General features: G+C 33.5%; 1 non-coding gene across 1 annotated transcript; it reads left to right on the top strand.

The window, feature by feature from the left end:
- Nucleotides 1–8,837: 8,837 nt before the first annotated feature.
- Nucleotides 8,838–8,910, top strand: TRNAR-ACG (transfer RNA arginine (anticodon ACG)). Its single transcript has one exon. It is a non-coding gene; the product is annotated as a tRNA-Arg (tRNA).
- The last annotated feature ends 13,827 nt before the right edge of the window (nucleotides 8,911–22,737 follow it).

Here is a 22,737-nt window from a genome sequence, read left to right on the forward strand (position 1 = left end):
CCATAAAGGCAGTAGATCCAAGCTCCTGGAGCTCGATCTCACTTAGATCTAGGAGTTACCCAGCTTATTACGAGTCCAAAAGCATAGATAAGCTTAGAAATGGATCAAAAGGGCTCTAATGGAGTTATAAGGAACAATAAGCATGAAAACAGAGGGGGAAATCGAGTTTTACCTCAAGGGAAACTCTGAGATTGCTCAAAGATGGCTGACCTCCTCTTCTTCTTCTTGATCCACTCTTCTCCCTTCTCCAAAACTTCAAAACACACTAGGAATGCTTCAAACTCTCAAGGAATGAAGCTTTGAACAAGGGGGTGGGGCTCTGAGGGTGAATGGGGCGGAGTTGGGGCGCAAATGGTCGTTTAAATAGGGTGCAAACCCTTGGAAATTAGGGTTTCATCAGACAGCGCGGACTCGCCGAGTCGCCAACTTAACCGCGTCCCAAGTCTCGTCTCTACTCGGCGAGTCGGGCCTCCAACTCGCCGAGTCCAAGGCCAAAATACAAAATACTCAGATATATCTTACATACCAGGAGCCAGGTGCTACAGTTATAATAATAAACAAAAGAAAAATTGAGGTTATATAGCAATAGTTTTTTTTATAAATATAGATCAATTACCTATTCATTATTTCGGTTGTATTTATTTCGAAATTTTACCTTAAAAAATGCCTAATATTTACATTTTCATACCTAGTGTTTTAATATAACAGTTCGGTTTGAAATCAATACTTTCAAGATCAATATTTATGGTGTTGGAGTATTCGACATAGATATATGTTGCAATATGTCTAGAAAAAATTATTGATCATTAGTCAAAGTAAAATATCAAAAACATTAACAAAAAAAATTGTAACTTTTCGTAAATATTATTTTTAAAACTATTTGTCTATCTATCAATCCATAGGTTACTTCTCTTCCTAATAAAAATCATTCACCATGAGAAAAAAGGATAAAAATATGGGGCTGATTTATCCACTGAAACTTTTTAATCAATTTATAGAAAAATAGTGTGTGGACAAATATACCTTCCATTGAATTTCTAGGTATTTAATTAAAAGAGAAAAAACGTCACGTTTGGAAACTCCAAATGATGTACAACCCACGATGTTGTTCTTCAACCGACAACACTTCTTCAAGAGCTTCAATTGCATCATCGAGAGAAAGATTGTTAATTTCTTTCTTATTTTAATGATCATATTTATAAGGACTTTGATTTCTAAAGGTGATGGGAATCATTGTTGATTTCAATTTTATTTTTAGTTATACTTTTAATTTCTCTCAAAGGTCATCGGATTATAAATCTTGATGGAGACTTAGTTGTAGAAATTAAACAAAAGCAAATAGTTGTTGGAGTTGGTCTTGGACCAGACTATGTTTTTACATTAACTATGGAGCCTAATACAGATCATTCATTGTTTTTTAGTGACTTGTAGTTTCGTCAGAGAGAGTCGTTTACAAAGGTTTATCGGAGAGAGTCGTTTGTAGGTTCATTTGGCGGAGTTTTAGTGATTTGCGGGTTCTCTGGAGAAAGTCGTCGTCGATTGTATGCAAGAGAGAGAGAGAGAGAGAGAGAGAGAGAGTATGTGTGTGTCAGTGTGTGATTGTCGGAGATGGTGATCGAGAGAGAAAGAGGGGGGAAGATAGTGGCCGAAGGTGGGTTCATACTTTTGAGTGAGAAGAGTGAAGGTTTAGTGGTGGTTGGAGAAGGAGGGAAGATATAATTTAGAGCATGTGGTTATTTGAGATGATCACCAGAGGACTTGCTCAAATGTTCTGACTTCTGAGTGAAAAGGATATGGAAGAATATAGTTTGTTGGGTATTTGAAGAGTTGTCTTTTGTAACTTCTCTTAATTTAGATGAGGTATAATTGTTTATTTATTATTTTTTCAATAGATAGATAAAAAACCAATATGAAAAAAATTAGTTATCTAAAAATATGTTTTCTATAGTAAATAAACTAGATTATGATCCGCGTTAAACGCGGGGAACACATAAATAAAATGCAAATTTATATAGATATTACAAAATAATTATAAAAAAAAAGTAGGGTTATTGGTATTATTGAAGTGTGTAGAAATTACAATAAAATAGGTAAATATATATATCGTTAAAGGACCTCTTTATAGACAACATTTTTTATTTTATTAGTTCAACTAGATTATGACCCGCGTTAAACACGGGGAACACATAAATAAAATACAAATTTATATGGATATTATAGAATAATTATAAAAAAGCAGGGTTATTGGTATTATTGAAATGTCTAGAAATTATACTAAAATAGGTAAATATATATAGCACTGAAGGACCTCTTTATAAACAACATTTTTTTGTTTTATTAGTTCAATGACCTTGTTTGTCACATATAAATATATTCAAACATTTTTTAGTTGTGACATGGAAAACAACTATATATAGCCAACCATGCGTGAAAATGGGTCTACACAAGTATAATCTAACATTTGACAATGTACTTTCAAAATACATTGTTATTTTGTAGCTATATTGCGAAATATAACTGTTTATTTCAAAAAATAGCAACTTATTTATGTTCCTTCAAAATGAACCACATAAAACCCCCCACAATATTAAATATAAAGAAACTATAACCAATAAATTTGCAACGAAACTAATCATCTCCCTCCACTTCATCTCTAATATCATGTCTTTTTTTCCTTAATCTGAGTTATTGTCACTATCATCGACAATGTTAAGATTCATTGATGGCTTCTTTTTTATTTTAAGGATAACATGACATAAATCATTTATCAGGTTCATCATTTATGTTTATATCTTCGTTTTTTTTGTTGATTTTGTTATGCCTTCTTCGGTTTACCACCATCTTTTTTTTTCAGGCTCCTTTTTTTTTTATGAAATAACATTTTTTTGTGAAATTCGTTCTACGGTTTTTAGTATGTGCAGGTACGTTGATTTTTTTTGAAGTAAAAAAAGTAGAGTTTTTGTTCGATGTTGGTTCCTAGGTTTGGTTCTTATGTTTTGTGATTTCTCATAATCCATTGGGTTTTATTTTCCATCTTTATCTACAATCTTTATGTATAGAACACTTTATCCATATAGTCATTCGCTACAGAGTTTAATGAAGGAAAAAAGAAACACCCCCTTAGTTTTATTTACTTTACAGATTATCGAGCCTCCATGTAAATCTTACAAGATAATGAAAAAACAAAAAACCCTTATGAGGTAAATGCCAATTATGATTCTACCCCTTTTCCTCTTGTAACAATTATCTCACTTCAAAACTTCAAAACATATGTTTTTGTGTTTCAGCATATTATTGATAGCATGAAAGATCCAAGCATTGTTATATTTTGGTTAATCACAATGCCTCAAATTATGGGAGGATTTAAGTATGATGATGAGGTCAAACATAAAATATGGTGGTAATACAAGGTTCTTCTTCTTCTTATTATTTATTTATTTACTTATTTTTTAATTCAACTTATTACGAAATTAAATAGCTTCTTTTGTTGATATTAGTGTTTCTTATTTAGAAAAATATGCGATATGATCAATCATATCAACTTCGTGATGCTATAGCAATGAGAAAACTTGGATGAGCAGGAAGTGAGATAAATTTATAATTTATTAACTTCAATGAGAAATTAATTAATTACAATTTTGTTATTGAATTTGATATACAACAGGGATTATATCAATGGATCCTGAATGTGCAAGAAATGATCTAGTGGTAACAAAGAACATTCCTTACTATAAAGCAGAGAGCAAATTAGAGGCAGAAGTGATGAAGCTCAATCCACCACCATGACCTCAAAACCAGGGGGGTTGGGTATAAACAAAAGTTTTTTCATTTATTTTCAGTAATTTACATATTTGGTCCCTTTGTTTAGTTGATTTTTTCGGTTTTGGTCCCTAAAAGAATTAGGTTGTAGTTTTTGGACCTTGTTTCACTGTTTCATAAAACTTTTATGATTGCCTAAATTAACAACATAGCTGTTAGTTTTTTTTAATAACAATTTTTCCTTTGAATCAAAACTAAAAAACATATCACATAACAATAATATATATATATATATATATATATATATATATATATATATATATTACTTAAGTTTAGAGTATATTACATTTTTGGTCCTTGAGTATACTTGATTTTTTTTCCAGAAGGTTCTGAGGGGCGTTTTTGGTATTTCAGGGTCAAATGCTGACTCTAGTTGAGTACACACTTCTATTATACCGTGCATTCTTACTTGCCCATGTATGGTACTGATTCTTTTTGAACAAAGAATACGGGAGCCTATTTTCATCTTTCACAACATGATTATATTTAACTTTAAAGCTCATATCATTTGTTGAGAAAATATATTTCTTATTCTTATTTTGTTACTACTAGAGACATATGAAAACTTTCTAATGAGGGCGTTCATGTCTTTTGTACAACCCGTCAGTTATATTATGCCATTGCATCTCTTGTTTTGTCTATTGATTTTTCACAAATGTATACATACATATGTAACATCATAATTGCATTATATATAACATCCAATTTTAACATTGAGTTTACTATTTTTGAAAATAGGATCATAGTTACTGATTAAAAAGATGGAACCAAGAACCAAACACAACATCAAAAAAAAAATCAACATTATACATCCAAATTATAAGTATTCAACAAAGAACAATATGAATGAGTAAAAACATTTAAATTCGAAAACAATATCAAACTTACAGATTAAAATGATTTAAGGAAGAAGTACATACATTTATTCGACTAATCAGACTGATCGAAAGGTTGAAGTTTTTTTTGCATTTGTTTTCTGCGAAGGAATTATGACATAATGTTTGTGTAAATCGATTATTAAAAAGGTTTGAAATATATATACAAGTCAATATGATGAAAATTAGCAGATAATCAATTGAAATCTCATTTAAACTTAAATAGAAGATATTTATGCTTGAAAGTGTATTGGTTCATAATAATATCCGAAACTTTTGAAATTTGAAATTAATAGTTTCCGAGATTTCAACATATAATATATTTGGAAAACAATTTTGAATGGAAATAGAGCCTAAATTTAAGGTTTACATTAATAAGGAACCAATTTTATAGTTTTAAGTTTAGAAAGAATTCAAGTATCATTTTTATTCAATTCCTACATATAATTTCCTAATATAACAAGTTGACTTCTTGTTTGATCAATGTGACATAAGCAAATTGATCTAAGGGTGTAAAACCTATAAAGAAAACATAATCAACGACCCATATTGTTTTAGATGATGTCATAAAGTTTCTCTTTTAATAGTATTTAGAGATGACCTTGTTTGTCACATATAAGTACCTTCAAACATTTTTTACCTGTGACACAGAAAATAACTATATATAGCCAACCATGCGTGAAAATGGGTCTACACAAGTATAATCCAACATTTAACAATGTACTTTCAAAATTTATTGTTATTTTATGGCTATATTGCGAAATATAACTTTTTATTTCAAAAAATAGCAACTTATTTATGTTCCTTCAAAATGAATCACATAAAACCCCCCACAATATTAAACATAAAGAAATTATAACCAATAAATCAGCAACGAAGCTAATCATCTCCCTCCACTTCATCTCTAATATCAAATCTTTTTTCCTTAATCTAAGTTATTGTCACTGTCATCGACAATGTTAAGATTCATTGATGGCTTCTTTTTTATTTTAGGGATAATATGACAGAAATCATTTATCAGGTCCATCATTTATGTTTATATCTTTGTTTTTTTTTTTTGATATGCCTTCTTCGGTTTACCACCATCTTTTTTTTCAGGCTCCTTTTTTGATGAAATAACATTTTTTTTTGTGAAATTCTTTCTACGGTTTTGAGTATGTGTAGGTATTTTGATTTTTTTTGAAGTAAAGAAAGTAGGGTTTTTATTCGATGCTGGTTCCTAGGTTTGGTTCTTATTTTTTGTGATTTCTCATAATCCATTGCGTTTTATTTTCCATCTTTATCTACAATCTTTATGTATAGAACACTTTATCCATATAGTCATTCACTATAGAGTTTAATGAAGGAAAAAAGAAACACCCCTTTAGTTTTATTTACTTTGCAAATTATGGAGCCTCCATGCAAAGCTTACAACATAATGAAAAAAACAAAAAACCCTTATGAGGTAAATGTCAATTACGATTCTACCTCTTTTCCTCTTGTAACAATTATCTCACTTCAAAACATCTACTTTTGTATTTCAGCATATTATTGATAGCATGAAAGATCCAAGCATTGTTGCATTTTGGTTAATCACAATGCCTCAAATTATGGGAGGATTTAAATATGGTGATGAGGTCAAGCATAAAATATGGTGGTAATACAAGGTTCTTCTATTTCTTATTTATTTACTTATTTTTTAATTCAACTTTATTACGAAATTAAATAGCTTCTTTTGTTGATATTAGTGTTTCTTATTTAGAAAAATATGCGATATGATCAACTTCGTGATGCTATAGCAATGAGAAAACTTGGATGAGCAGAAAGTGAGATAAATTTATAATTTATTAACTTCAATGAGAAATTAATTAATTACAATGTTGTTATTGAATTTGAAGTACAACAGGGATTATATCAATGGATCCTAAACATGCAAGAAATGATCAAGTGGTAGTAAAGAACATCCCATACTATAAAGCAAAGAGCAAATTAGGGACATAAGTGATGAAGCTCAATCTACAACCATGACCTCAAAACGGGGGGGGGGGGGGGGGGGGGGGTCAGTATAAACAAAAGTTTTTTCATTTATTTTTAGTGATTTACATATTTGGTCCCTGTGTTTAGTTGATTTTTTTTTTGTTTTGGTCCCTTAAAGAATCAGGTTGTAGTTTTTGGACCTTGTTTCACTGTTTCATAAAACTTTTATGATTGCCTAAGTTAACAACCTAGCTATTAGTTTTTTTTTTTAAATCACCATTTTGCCTTTGAACCAAAACTAAAAAACATATAACATAACAACAAAATTTATATTTTTCTTTTTTTTTTACTTAAGTTTAGAGTAGATTACATTTTGGTCCTTGAGTATACCTGATTTTTTTCCAGAAGGTTCCGAGGGGCGTTTTTGGTATTTCAGAGTCAAATGGTGACTCTAGTTGAGTGCACACTTCTATTATACCGTGCATTCTTACCTGCCCATGTATGATACCGATTCTTTTTGAAAAAAGAATACGGGAGCCTATTTTCATCTTTCACAACATGCTTATATTTAACTTTAAAGCTCACATCAATTGTTGAGAAGATATATTTCTTATTCTTATTTTGTTACTAACGGAGACATAAAAAACTTTCTAATGAGGGCGTTCATGTCTTTTGTACAACCCGTCTGTTATATTATGTCATGTAATCTCTTGTCTTGTCTATTGATTTTTTACAAAGGTATACACACACATGTAACATCATAATTTCATTATATATAACATCCAATTTTAACATTGAGTTTACTGTTTTCGAAAATAGGATCATAGTTACCGATTAAAAAATGGAACCAAGAACCGAACACAACATCAAAAAAAAAATTCAAAAACAACATTATACATCCAAATTATAAGTATTCAACAAAGAACCATACGAATGAGTAAAAACATATAATTTCGAAAACAATATCAAACTTATAGATTAAAATGATTTAAGGAAGAAATACATACATTTATTCGACTAATCAGACTGATAGGAAGGTTGAAATTTTTTTGCATTTGTTTTCTACGTGGGAATTATGACATAATGTTTGTGTAAATCGATTATTAAAAAGGTTTGAAATATATATATACAAGTCAATATGATGAAAATTAGCAGATAATCAATTGAAATCTCATTTAAACTTAAAATAGAAGATATCATGCTTGAAAAGTGTATTGATTCAAAAAAATATCCGAAACTTTTGAAATTTGAAATTAATAGTTTCCGAAATTTCAACATATAATGTATTTGGAAAGCAATTTTGAATGGAAATAGAGCCTAAATTTAAGGTTTACATTAATAAGGAACCAATTTTGTAGTTGTAAGTTTGGAAAGAACTCAAGTATCATTTTCATTCAATTCCTACATTTAATTTCCTAATATAACGGATTAACTTCTTGTTTGATCAAAGTGACGTAAGCAAATTGATCTAAGGGTGTAAAACCTATAAAGAAAATACAATCAACGGTCCAGATTGTTTTAGATGATGTCATAAGGTTTATCTTTTAATAATATTTAGAGATTTGTTTTCTACGTGGGAATTATGACATAATGTTTGTGTAAATCGATTATTGAAAAGGTTTGAAATATATATACAAGTCAATATGATGAAAATTAGCAGGGTAATCAATTGAAATCTCATTTAAACTTAAAATAGAAGATATCATGCTTGAAAGTGTATTGGTTCATAAAAATATCCGAAACTTTTGAAATTTGAAATTAATAGTTTCCGAGATTTCAACATATAATATAATTTGGAAAACAATTTTGAATGGAAATAGAGCCTAAATTTAAGGTTTACATTAATAAGGAACCAATTTTGTAGTTGTGAGTTTGGAAAGAATTCAAGTATCATTTTCATTCAATTCCTACATTTAATTTTCTAATATAACGGATTGACTTCTTGTTTGATCAAGGTGACGTAAGCAAATTTATCTAAGGGTGTAAAACCTATAAAGAAAACACAATCAACGGTCCAGATTGTTTTAGATGATGTCATAAGGTTTCTCTTTTAATAATATTTAGAGATAATCGAATACATAACATTTGTTTTATTTAGATAAACAACAATTACATATCTAAAATTATAAAACCGATTAAATTGATATATTAAATATAATATTTATCAAGTAAGAAAAACCAACAATTGACTCTGTGGCCCAATGGATAAGGCGCTGGTCTACGGAACCAGAGATTCTGGGTTCGATCCCCAGCAGAGTCGATTTTGTTTTTTGTGGGTTTTTTTGGACCTATTTGTAATGTTATTTTGTAAGGGTCTCTTTGAATATTTTAATTCTAAAAACAACTTCATCGATATTGTAAAATATTATTTTTGTGATGTTTTGTTTGTGTTTTGGAAAGTAAAATCCGAAACTAATGCAATGCTCTCTAAATATTTGTTTTTTAATTATAAAAACAATTCCTACCGACCATACTACAAAATATTATTTTCTTGTTTAAAAAATCTGTCATTATATTGCAAAAAATAGTGTTGATGAATAATTAGCACAAATCAACTTTGATTTACACTATTTAATGTATATAAAAATGGAAAATATGGTTTATACATAAATTCTAAATATTTAACATCAAACCCGGAAATTATTGTACACATAATATTAAAAAGATGATTATGAGTTTTAGAATTAGTCCAATATTAAATATGAAGATATGTTAATTGTATTTGTAACAAGTTTTTATGACAGAATATTATTTGAAATTATGTGATAGTTAATTACATATTAAAAATAGAGTTATACTTTAAAGAATTGTATAATAATAAAAATACTATGTTATTTTAAAATTAAAATATTAAATATATTTTGTTTGATATGGTGATAACGCCTTCTAATATCCTCCCCATGCCAGCATAAACCACCACATGCATAATTGATATACTTACCATTGTGAAGAAGAGAAGAGAAAGAAAAGAAAGAAGAAGATGGTTGCAAGAAATAATGAACCATGTTCTCAAATGTGGTGGTGACCACATGCCACGGCACCACGACACACACACGATGATGTATGCGGTCGTAATGGTCTGCCACCATTGCAACAATACCCCATCTTGAAGAGTATTTTGAATAGCCTAAGGAATTATCAATTTTATATGTTTTAGGGGTTAAGTATGGAAACGACCTTTATGGAGATTCAATGTTATAAAACATCTATCAAACATTTGCTAATAGATAAGCATTATTTATAGGGTCACGCGAGTAAATGATTGGATTCAACAACCTAATTATACCACCACCAACTGCTAACTCCACCCTCGTCCACCATCATACTCTTCTGTTTACATGCACAAATCAGCCATCAATCAACATCATTACATATCCTTTATCACCACCGAACCAACATCAAAGGCAACCCGATACCATCGCCTTTCTCCCCTGTTCACGCACCTAACATCACCCTCTCTTAGCCTTCATTTGACAAACTTTAACCATCAATTCTCAACCATCACCCTACCTTTATCGATCATCAAACACCTCCATAAACCACCACACAGTAGCCTTCATCACTAAGTGCACAACCCACATCTGCAATTTAAAAAAAAATAAAGGAAATAAGGAAGAGTATGCAATCGATTTAGAAGGGTAAAGTGGGAGAAAATTTGTGATACTAGCCACATCGAAAGCAAATAAGATCCCAATGGTGTAGTGAGTTCAACCAATAGCAAATGGAGCTTTTCTATTAAGCTTGGACATAGATTTTGGTGGATGCATGAAGCTAATTCGACAAATTACCTCTGATTACTTATTTACCTTATGAATTCATTCCACGAAGACGGAGAACTCGTCGATGGCTTTTGAATCTTCAGGGCTGGAGAAATCAGCTCTATGGATAGGTAGAGTCATCACCATCTTGATTGCATCAGTTTATGTCACACCCCCAAACCAGAACGGCGGAAACGTTCGGGGGCGGAGGACGTCATATTCAGTATCATAACAATTCATAGAAAGGAAAGTACACACCACCATATATATATAAAGGTTTTAAAAATGTTTACATCATTGTATTCATTACATGCTAAAAAAGATAAATGCATAAACATCTTTTTAAAAGAAGTAATTAACGCCAGCGCGTTAATCCCCAAAAGTTGATTTCCAAACCTGCTTAGCGGTTCCCTGAGAATACAAGTTATTTCAAAGAGAAAGTGTCAACAATTAAGTTGGTGAGTTCATAAATGGTTTAGAAAGTTTGTATGTCATTCCAAATTGAGTGTATGTTTTCCAAGAAAATCCCTTATTTTCTTATAAAAGTGTGAAATGCATGAGAATATATGTATTGAATAATATAGATAGTTGAATCAAGAAAATCCCTTATTTTCCTATTAGTTGTTTGTTTTGTATACAGAGAAAATCCCATATTTTCCTAAAGTAATAGTTAGCCTAATGTCCCAAACTAAAAACCGAAAGCAAAAAACATGCTTTAGAAGGTTGAAGCATAGATTTATATAATAAAACCTATTAGAAGATTTCAGTTTGTTAGAGGAAGAATAGTTTTAATAACTACTCATTCTTCAATCAGAAGTACTAAAATAATTGTATATCCGATGAGTTTTATAACCATACTAAACATAATATGTATGTAGCGACGTTCTTCAGGCGTCGTAGCGTTATGACAAACTGTCACCCCAAAGGACGGACTGTTGCTAACAGTCAGGGTGCGGGATCATGACTTCCCGTATAGATCTATACACATTTGACACGTTCTCCGAACGGGAGACTCTGGTTATAGACAGGACTTGTAGCGATACCTTCTAGCAAAAGACAGTATTTGAAGATGTACTTGTCTCACGGATTCTCAACTAAGTCTGTATTAAAGTAATAGTTTTGTATGCAAAGATTATCCTTTTTCACAAAGTTTTGACAATGCATAAATCATAAGTTTTTAAAATGAATTAAAACGGTTTAGCAACGAATGATACTTTGGAATTACTAAATACTTTGTATAAATCTAGTGCATGCAAAGTATGACAAGAGTTTTCACATAGTAGTAGTGAATCACAAGTGATTCATCTGATAAAAACGAGCACAGTGAAACTTTATGAAATACATGATAATAACCGTATGTTTACTTGTATTCCCCCCCCCCTAAAAGAGTATACAAAGCATTTAAAACGTATTTACAGTGTGTTTGTAGGGGTATGAACTCACCTGAAGGTTTGAAGAAAGCGAGATGGAAACCGGGCAGAATTTCGTCTCGGGAAACGGATTTTTCTCGGGATTCTCGGGAGTAAAAACAATCTTCGGGACTTGGGCAAAATGACCCGGGCTTCGGGTTAGCACGGGCACGGAAAACGAGGCAAAACGCAAGAAAAATGAGAGGAAATGAGCAAGTTTTCCCGGAACCCTCACATCCCTTTTATAGGGGCTGAGAGGCCTTGGTACGCGAGGCGTACGGGCGTACACGGGGCGTACCCATGCGTCATGCATGACCGAGTCCGTATCTCATTCGGAAGGCCGTCTTGGGAATATCACTCTCTAGGACTCGCAGCTGGTGATATCCCGACCTCAGATCGATCTTGGAGAAGTAGTTGGCTCCTTGGAGTTGGTCGAATAAGTCGTCGATTCAGGGTAGGGGGTATCGGTTCTTGATGGTAAGTTTGTTGAGTTGTCGGTAGTCGATGCACATCCTGAATGATCCATCCTTCTTTTTCACGAACAACACGGGTGCTCCCCATGGCGAGAAGCTCGGCCTGATGAATCCTTTTCCAAGTAGCTCATTCAGTTGGCTGGATAGCTCCTGCATCTCTGCCGAGGCTAATCGATAGGGCGCTTTGGCTACTGGGGTAGCCCCGGGAACCAGATCGATTCTGAACTCGACTTGTCTCGCGGGTGGTATTCCTAGAAGGTCCTAGGGAAAAACGTCGGGAAAATCGCAAACGTCGGGCACATTCTTGACGTCCTGGACTTCGCGTTTCACATCTACAACATGTGCCAAAAACGCGTGACACTCCTTGCGTAGGCACTTCTGAGCTTGGATACTTGAGATGATACGAAGAGTGGTACTAGGTTTGTCACCCAAGACAAGGAAAGTTTCGCCGGTTGGCAGATTAAGGCGAACGGCCTTATCGTAACATAAAATGTCCGCATGATGAGAACTCAGCCAATCCATGCCAATGATGACATCGAAACTCTTAATCGAGACTGGCATGAGGTTGATTGGAAAGGGATTATCGTTTAGAGTTAGAGTACAGTTTAAGTATATCTCCTTAGTGCCTTCAGTTTTACCGTTGGCCATTTCTACTATAAACGGTTCACTTAATGATTGTGGTAATGGTTTTAGCAGGCCTTTAAAATCGTGACTCACAAAACTTCTCTCTGCTCCACTATCAAACAAAATGCATGCATACGAGTTATCGAGGAGAAACGTACCCGTAACAACAGTGGGGTCCGCAACGGCTTCATCTTGTCCCATTGCGAATACTCGGCCCCTTCCGCCGGTATTCCTGTTGTTTGCCTTCGGGCAGTCCCTGCGGTAGTGCCTTGTGTCTCCACACTCAAAGCAGGCGCGGCTTACTCCGGTATTAGCAGTGGGGGTGGATTGTTGGTTTGGCTCTTTGCAATAGCGGGTTGTATGTCCCTTCTTATTGCACCTGGTGCATTGAAGGTCACGGCAGAGACCGTGGTGGTGGAAGTTGCATTGGTTGCATTTCGGAAGTTTCCCATTGTATGAGCTTGTGGGGGCAGTGTTGGTAGGTACAGTAATAGCGTGGATCGCTACTACTTGTTGTTTCTTGGGGTTCTCCTGTAGGGTTTGTCCCCTTCTCTTGTTCCAAGGCCTATTCTGGCCCTGTGCCTCAGATGGATTGGCGGTAGCTGTAATGGTACCCTGTTTTACCCCGTGGTCGATGAGTCGCTGAGCCAGGCGTTTAGCGTTGTTGTAGGTAATAGGGTTGGAAGCTAAGACATGCCCTTGAATCTGGGGTGACAACCCCCAAATGTACCTTTCAACCTTCTTTGATTCTGGGTTGACCATGGTAGGGCACAATGCAGCGAGGTCGTTGAACCTAGCTGTGTAGGCGACTAGATCAGACCCAGTCATTTTCAGATTCCAGAGCTCCTGCTCAAGCTTTTGCACTTCGCCCCTTGGGTAGTATTCTTCCAGTAGTAGAACCTTCAGATCTTCCCAACTCATGGCGTTGGCGACAGTGAGCATCACCGAATTCACATGGCTTTTCCACCAAGTGAGGGCTCGATCTATGAAGGTGCAAGCAACGAACTTAACCTTGATTGTTTCTTGGCACGAGCAGATCTCGAAGACTGTTTCGGTCTTTTCGAACCATTACATTAATGCAATGACTCCTCCAATGCCATTAAAAGTCTTTGGCTTTGAGTTGGAGAACTCCTTGTAGGTACATTCCCTTACTTGACCATGGCCGGTCACACGATTGGAAGGATTCGTGTTGCTTCCTGTACCTCCATTTGCATTGGAGTTTATTTGTGAGAGAGCTACTGTTACTGCTGCTATGATAGCAGCCTGGACCATTGTCGGATCATAAGTTAGTGGTGGAGGTGGTGGTGGGGTTGCGTTTGTACGTGCTGATCTATGAGGAGGCATTGCGCTGCCAAAAGAAAAATGAGAAATTATAAGTTTTGGTGGTTGCGAGTAATATGATATTGAGTTAACTTCCTCTAATAGTTTAAGAATTTGGTTTGGCCTACACAGGGTTTTGAGCCTGATTTATAAATAAAGTTTGAATAGATGTACTTATGAATTGGACGAACTACACATAATTAAAACAGGAAAGAGGTATGCCCTATATATATTAAACATATAGTTGTGTTACATCCGAGTTTAGACAAAAAATTTTGACCTTTCTAAAGGTCTCCGATTACAGAAAGTTTTAAAGAAAATTATATTCTTATCCGAAGTCCTAATTTATAACAAAATTTGAAATTTTGGCAAGCATTACTTGCGACGTAGGTTGCGCTTGGAGCTTGACTCCGCATCCGATTGCTTCGATTCCATTAGACGCCTATCAAAAGCGGCTTGTTGTTCCCTTAATTCGGCTAGGGCTGCAATCATTTGTGCTTGGAATGCCTCAGTTTGGAGTTGGGCATGGTCCTGAATCCCATCCAGCCTACGGATGTCAGAAGTGTGAACCTGTACTTCTACGTTGATCTCGCGGATCCGGTTGGCTTGAACTCCGGATTGATAGCACTGGTTGGCTAGTTTGCCAACCATAACCGGAAGCGCTCGGTCTGCCGATCCCCCGCCTCTGACATCATAAAAGTCTCGGCACATGCCGTAGGGAGGGCGTAAGCTTTGTTGTTGGCTCCAATGGTGGAGGTGACTCCCCCACACAGGAGTGGGTCCTTGGAAGTTCCTCACATGGACGGGAGGTTGTGGGGCCGGTGGATTGATAACCTCTGGCTCTGAATCTGTACCAGAGTCATCTCCTTCATCCAACTCTATAGGTTCTTCGTCTTCTTCGGGATCTTCTTCGATCCATCCTCCATTACCTTGGTTGGGGTAGTAGGGGTCATTGGGGTGGTGGAATCCAGCCATTGAGTCTGTACGAGAATAGGGTTAAGAATTTACTATAAGCTAGAGTACATGAAATTTACCCTTAAGTTTAATGGTTGTTGATACTCAAATACTCCCTTAGTATTATTTAACGATATGTTTTTGGTAAGTTTTAAATTTGTTGTCCACTGCAGACACTCCTCGGCACACGTTAGTCGGCTCTCGGACAAATATAGTTGATCAGGCTATATTCTTCCCAGTTCCGATTACATGTCCCAAGGCGTACCTGCACTGCACAACTTATTTATAATACTTCTAAAATGGTCCGATGTGAAACTGTTATTAGTATGAAATGAGCGCATGCTTACTTTACAAAAACTCAATAAATTTAATTCCAAAAGTATGACTCTACTCATAGTGTTTTTGCCCAGTTGAGTTTATAGTTGTATACCAAAAATGGTTTTGATATACATAATTCACTATAAACGATGCTCTGATACCAATCTGTCACACCCCCAAACCAGAACGGCGGAAACGTTCGGGGGCGGAGGACATCATATTCAGTATCATAACAGTTCATAGAAAGGAAAGTACACACCACCATATATATATATATATATATATATATATATATATATATATATATATATATATATATATATATATATATAAGGTTTTAAAAATGTTTACATCATTGTATTCATTACATGCTAAAAAAGATAAATGCATAAACATCTTTTTAAAAGAAGTAATTAACGCCAGCGCGTTAATCCCCAAAAGTTGATTTCCAAACCTGCTTAGCGGTTCCCTGAGAATACAAGTTATTTCAAAGAGAAAGTGTCAACAATTAAGTTGGTGAGTTCATAAATGGTTTAGAAAGTTTGTATGCCATTCCAAATTGAGTGTATGTTTTCCAAGAAAATCCCTTATTTTCTTATAAAAGTGTGAAATGCATGAGAATATATGTATTAAATAATATAGATAGTTGAATCAAGAAAATCCCTTATTTTCCTATTAGTTGTTTGTTTTGTATACAGGGAAAATCCCATATTTTCCTAAAGTAATAGTTAGCCTAATGTCCCAGACTAAAAACCGAAAGCAAAAGACATGCTTTAGAAGGTTGAAGCATAGATTTATATAATAAAACCTATTAGAAGATTTCAGTTTCTTAGATGAAGAATAGTTTTAATAACTACTCATTCTTCAATCAGAAGTACTATAATAATTGTATATCCGATGAGTTTTATAACCATACTAAACATAATATGCCTGTAGCGACGTTCTTCAGGTGTCGTAGCGTTATGACAAACTGTCACCCCAAAGGACGGACTGTAGCTAACAGTCAGGGCGCGGGATCATGACTTCCCGTATAGATCTATACACATTTGACACGTTCTCCGAACGGGAGACTCTGGTTATAGATAGGACTTGTAGCGATACCTTCTAGCAAAAGGCAGTATTTGAAGATGTACTTGTCTCACAGATTCTCAACTAAGTCTGTATTAAAGTAATAGTTTTGTATGCAAAGATTATCCTTTTTCACAAAGTTTTGACAATGCATAAATCATAAGTTTTTAAAATGAATTAAAACGGTTTAGCAACGAAGGATACTTTGGAATTACTAAATACTTTGTATAAATCTAGTGCATGCAAAGTATGACAAGAGTTTTCACATAGTAGTAGTGAATCACAAGTGATTCATCTGATAAAAACGAGCACAGTGAAACTTTATGAAATACATGATAATAACCGTATGTTTACTTGTATTCCCCCCCCACCCTAAAAGAGTATAAAAAGCATTTAAAACGTATTTACAGTGTGTTTGTAGGGGTATGAACTCACCTGAAGGTTTGAAGAAAGCGAGATGGAAACCGGGCAGAATTTCGTCTCAGGAAACGGATTTTTCTCGGGATTTGCGGGAGTAAAAACGATCTTCGGGACTTGGGCAAAATGACCCGGGCTTCGGGTTAGCACGGGCACGGAAAACGAGGCAAAACGCAAGAAAAATGAGAGGAAATGAGCAAGTTTTCCCGGAACCCTCACATCCCTTTTATAGGGGCTGAGAGGCCTCGGTACGCGAGGCGTACAGGCGTACACGGGGCGTACCCGTGCGTCATGCATGACCGAGTCCTCGACTGCCCCGGAGTTCGGATGGGACGGGGCGTAGCTCGCATAGGGGCGACGTGGACGAACCGGGGCCTTGGATTTGAGTACGCGGGGCGTACGTGGGTACGCAGGGCGTACTTCGGCCTTATCTGCTGACTCCTCTTCGGATATTACCAAGAGTTTATAATTAAATTTATATTTATTTCAATTAATAAACTTCTAAAATTTATATCTTCTTCATACGAATTCCGTTTTCGATGGTCTTTATATCCACGCGTAGGTGAGACTACGCTCTACAACTTTCGTTTAGATTCCGTCGACAAATTTTTAAATTATTTTTATTATTTGTTTTTAAAAGGTCGTGTTTAAGGAATTTCTTTAGAAATTCATAAGTTCTTTATCTGACGTCGGTTTTTGCCAGACTTTTTACCAGTGAATTACCATTGTCGAGACCTTCGATTTTCGTTTAGGTCATTCCGGCCAAAAGTCGTTCGATCTCCGATTCGAGTTTTTAGCTGCCTGCTACTTAGCCGAAACTTGGAAAAATCATAACTTCAATATACAAAGTCGGATTTGGGCGTTCTTTTTACGTGCGATCATGGTTTAAAGACATCTATCACAATCTTAAATATTACTAAAAGAGTAACCTTATGACATCATTTTAAATAATCTGGACCATTGATTGTATTTTAATTTTATTTTTTTCACCCTTAGATCAAATTGCTGACATCATCTTTTCCATATGGAATGTATTTAATTTCAATAAATGATTTCCAATCATCAATCAATAACTTACATTCGTTGAAATGGAATGTATTTAATTCCAATAAAAGCTTTCCATATTTTACATCTTGAATTTTCAGTTATAAAGATTTTAATATGGTCAATTTTAAAAACATATTACTAACAAATCATTTCAATTAAGGCCTTAATATCAACCATTAATATAAATCCGTTTACATTAATAAACCATTAATATAAAATCTTTTTTTATTAGGAAATCATTAATACCGAAAAATTATATTCAAATTATCACTTACATATACGATTCATCATTGAATCCGCGACTCACATTTATTTTCAGTCGTTTCTTTTCTTCAAACTTTCTCCTACAACATCGTTAATATTGCTTATAACTTCCATCATCATTCTCTACTATAAACATTCACTCTTGTGCGCTAGAAGGTCAGTACCTTCTTTCGCTTTTTATATTTTTTTCGATTATTTTTTGTTCCTATATCAAATGTATGTATTCATATATTTTGATTTTCTTTATCACAAATTACATGAAATCAGTTAACTATTTTTCTGAAACTTTTCAAATAAACATGAAAAGATATTAGGTACCTTTAACAAAACAAAAATTAACTATCTTTGGAACTGACATTAATTACGAAAATATTACTTTTATATATTAGAGATGATTATGATTTTTTTTTAATTTTTATGTCATAAGAATCCAGTTAATTTTGGCATGATTTTAAAATATCATTGAAATTATTATGTTTTTGTATATCATATCAACCTACTTTTTTATCTTTGTATAGTAACAATAAAATTTATTAATTTACACAACAAATATAGATATTTCAAATTTTGTAATATTATTATACCTTACAAAATACAACTCCCTCCAAAATAAATTTTCGCCAGTAATTTCATCCATAATTTCAACAAATTTAAATTTGTATTTTCTTTATATAATTTTTTTTAATGATCCTGGTTTTTTTTTTCTCCAAAAGTATATCAAACACTTACGTCTTAGATAATGCTGCCCTATTATAATTATTATTTTCCAAAAGTATATCCGTTTAATGAGGAATTTGATATAATAAAGGAAGTGAATGTTAATTAAAATGAGATATATATTCCATAATTATTACATGAGTTTATTAAAAAAATTAATATCAAGGTGTAAACATTAAACATTTTTAAAGTGAAATTTCAGAATACATACAAACGATGATGTTGTACAATGAAATATAAAATTGAATATACCGAAAAAAAACACTATTAAAGCAGTCAATCTTGAAAATAACATAGTTATGAAAAATTATAAAGTAAGTTAAAAATTATAAGATATTAGGAGATTTGTAAAAAGTACATTTAGTAAAAGCGTTACGGTTATTAGAAAAAATAAGACCGTTAAGATTAGTGAAAATACAATATATAAACTAAATTATCACAATAGTAATGAAATATCATTATTTGATATTTCATATAATTGATAGATATATCAAATTACATTGATGATATACTAAAATTATTCAAAGTTGCGCCAAAACTAATGCAAAGTTCTTGCGAACACTAAATAAATAAGAACAAACATAAAAGCTAACATTTATATTTATAATCAATTTAAAATAAACCAATCATGATTTAGAAAAGAATCTTCATTGATGATATACTAAAATTAAATCTATATAACATTTAACATTTTATAAATTATATTACATAACTTTATTTGAATAAATGAAATAGTTGTCAATATTTAATGCAATAGAAAAAACGGTATATTGGTTGTCAATATATGTTTAAATTATGTAACATTATTATGCAAGGAACGTCTAATTAAAATGCTTATAAATATATAAATATCATAACTATATGAAACGAGGAAAGTCGTTCAACTAATAAAATAAAAAAATGATGTCTACAAAGAGATCTTTCAATGATTATATATATTTATCGTTTTTAATGTATTTTCTACACATTTCAATAATACCAATAACCATATATTTTTTTATACTCATTATACAATATCTATAAACGATTATATGTTTTTTTATACGTTTCCCGCGTTTAACGCGGGCTATAATCTAGTAGGTAATTAAATAGAAACTTTTTGGACGTTTTTATTTTCGAAGTAAATTTCATTATAACAAAAGCGGTTACAATAATTGACTTTTAGGTCATTACATAGAGTCGAAATATCGGGTTGTCACAGTTTAAGTAGGTAGTGGTTCATGGTGGCGGAAGAAGTAGTCGATGGTGCTAAAAGTCGAAAAGCTTAGTTAGGGTTACGGTGAACTAACAACAGTAGATGGTAAAGGTGAATGGAGGGTTTTATTGTGTCAGTCAGAGTAGGCAAGGCATAGGGTTGTGAAATGGAGTAAGACCTTTTGGTATACGGACCACAAAAGGTCTTGTGGTCTAGCTAGCCACGACCATGGTTCGTGCACACTAACCCGAGCCTTTGTGGTTCGTCATTGTTGTGCTCAATTGTGCTGCCCACCACGAAGTAGAGTTAGACAGTGGACTTACCTGAAGTAGAGTCAAACATTTTGACTTTACCATCCTTGCGATCTTTCAGGTATATGTGACATCTTCGCAACCAGTGCCCCTTCTCTTGGCAATAGAAACATATGGACTCTTTGGGAATGGTACACGGGACTATCTCAGACTTAGCATTTCTCTTTACCATTTGGTCAAATGACTTAACCATGGGTGACCCCTTTCCATTGGGAAGAGAAAGCTTTTATGGACTTCCAATGTTACCATTGTCAATATCCATGGAAGTTTGGGAAGTAGATCTTTCAATCAAATTTGTTCTACCAGTGCGCCAAATCATTAATCATTCAGCAGCAACAAGCAAATAGGCTAGATCGATAAGGGTAATGTCATGCTCTATCATATAGTTGTCCTTAATGATCTCACTATACGACTTAGGGAGTGACTGAAGAACCAAGTCAACAACCAGCTACCTTGAGACATCGACTCCTAACATTCCCAGCCTGTCAATGTGTGACTTCATCTCCAAGACATGTGCATATACAGACCTTCCATCTTGGTGTTTGCTAGCCAATAGGGCTTGAGTGATCTTGAACTTGTGGGTCAGGGAGAATTATTGGAGGAGATGTAGGAAGTGAAGTTCCACTACAGCACGAAGAAGGGATTAATCTTTCACCTTGATCGTCTTGTGGAATATCATCTTTATGAAGAAAACTTTTTCCAAAAGGATGAGAAAGACCATAGTTGTCAGAACTAGACATCTATAAGGGAGAAATTCAAGTTTAGTTGATTTAAGTCCTTAATATAACATCCAACATGAAATATTAAGGCTAGGACCCAACACAATATTTTACAATTCGGAAGAGGGATGCCGTAATCCAATTGCAAAATATTTGAAGGTAGTTAAATGGCGACTTACCAATTTCCACCATGAAAAACGAAAATGAATTTTAGGTTTTAAATGAATTGAAATTCCTAGATCCTTTGAGATTCATTGAAATTTTCAATGGCATGTTTAAATCTTGATTGTGCCTTTCAATTTTGTGACTGGGATGCCAAGGATCACAAACAAGGTGTGAATAACCATGCAAATTAGCTTGGTACTCTCGATGTCATTTATCACCTAATCAATGTGCCGGTTAACCATACACGCTCCATTAATCTATGACAAACATCGAGCTACCTTTTGCCACCCTTGTTAGTCCAAGTGATTGTGTCGGTTAACCACACACGCTCCACTAATGACTTGGCAAGGTGCAAAGTGCAATTTCATGTGTTAGCACCAGATTCACATTTTTCCTAAGTAACTAAGATTGAGAATTTATAAGTGTTTAGTTACTTGGTATTTTCATTATACTTTTAACGAGAATTAATGTCCTATCGTACTCGTTCGGCTAACAACCCTCCACCAGTCAAGGAAGCGGTAGGTGAGAGTGGACACTCGTTAAACCACCATTTTATAGGCAATAACCTTATACCCCCTTATAGACCGGCTTCGTGAATGAGGCCTACTAACGGTAAGCCTAACTCCTTAACTCATACATATATAATTATTAAACTTTTAATTTTACATAGTATAACGGTGTATTTTAAACTTTTAAAATACTAGATGGTTTAATTTATTAATAAAGTATACTCTTAATTTAATTAAACTTAAACTGTGTCATTATGGAATTATTAATCTCTTTTAATTAAACACTTTAATTAATTTAATAAAGTCCATAAGATGTAATTTAAACTATCCAAAAACTTCTGGGTTCTAAATATAAAAATTCAAAATTAAAAACTATTTAATTGATTTTTTTAATTTATGAACCCAAGAGTTACACCTTTTTAATGACAAGAGTTTCTTAATTTGAGACTTTTCAAATACCGAAACTTGAGGGCAAGTTTTGTAACTCTTGAAAACATTTGATTTCCATAACTTATGAGTTTAATGTGGTTTTTATGGGAAAACTTTTCATGTTCCATAACTTAAGGACAAGTTATGGAGGACTTTAAAAACATTTAGATCATTATTTTTAACAAATAAAAAAATTAATTTATCTATGATCTAGTTAACCTTATGAGTCAAGATAATTCATATCAACAATTTGCAAGAAATTAGCCTAATCATATAAACTAATACAAATCTTGAAAATTTTGACAATTATCTTTTAATTGGATGAGCATGATCACTACCATATCAACAAAATCAAATTTTATGAACTAAAACATTTTATGGTAATGATCC

Source organism: Lactuca sativa, chromosome 9 (genome assembly GCF_002870075.4).
Source record: "Lactuca sativa cultivar Salinas chromosome 9, Lsat_Salinas_v11, whole genome shotgun sequence".
Lineage (NCBI taxonomy): Eukaryota > Viridiplantae > Streptophyta > Magnoliopsida > Asterales > Asteraceae > Lactuca > Lactuca sativa.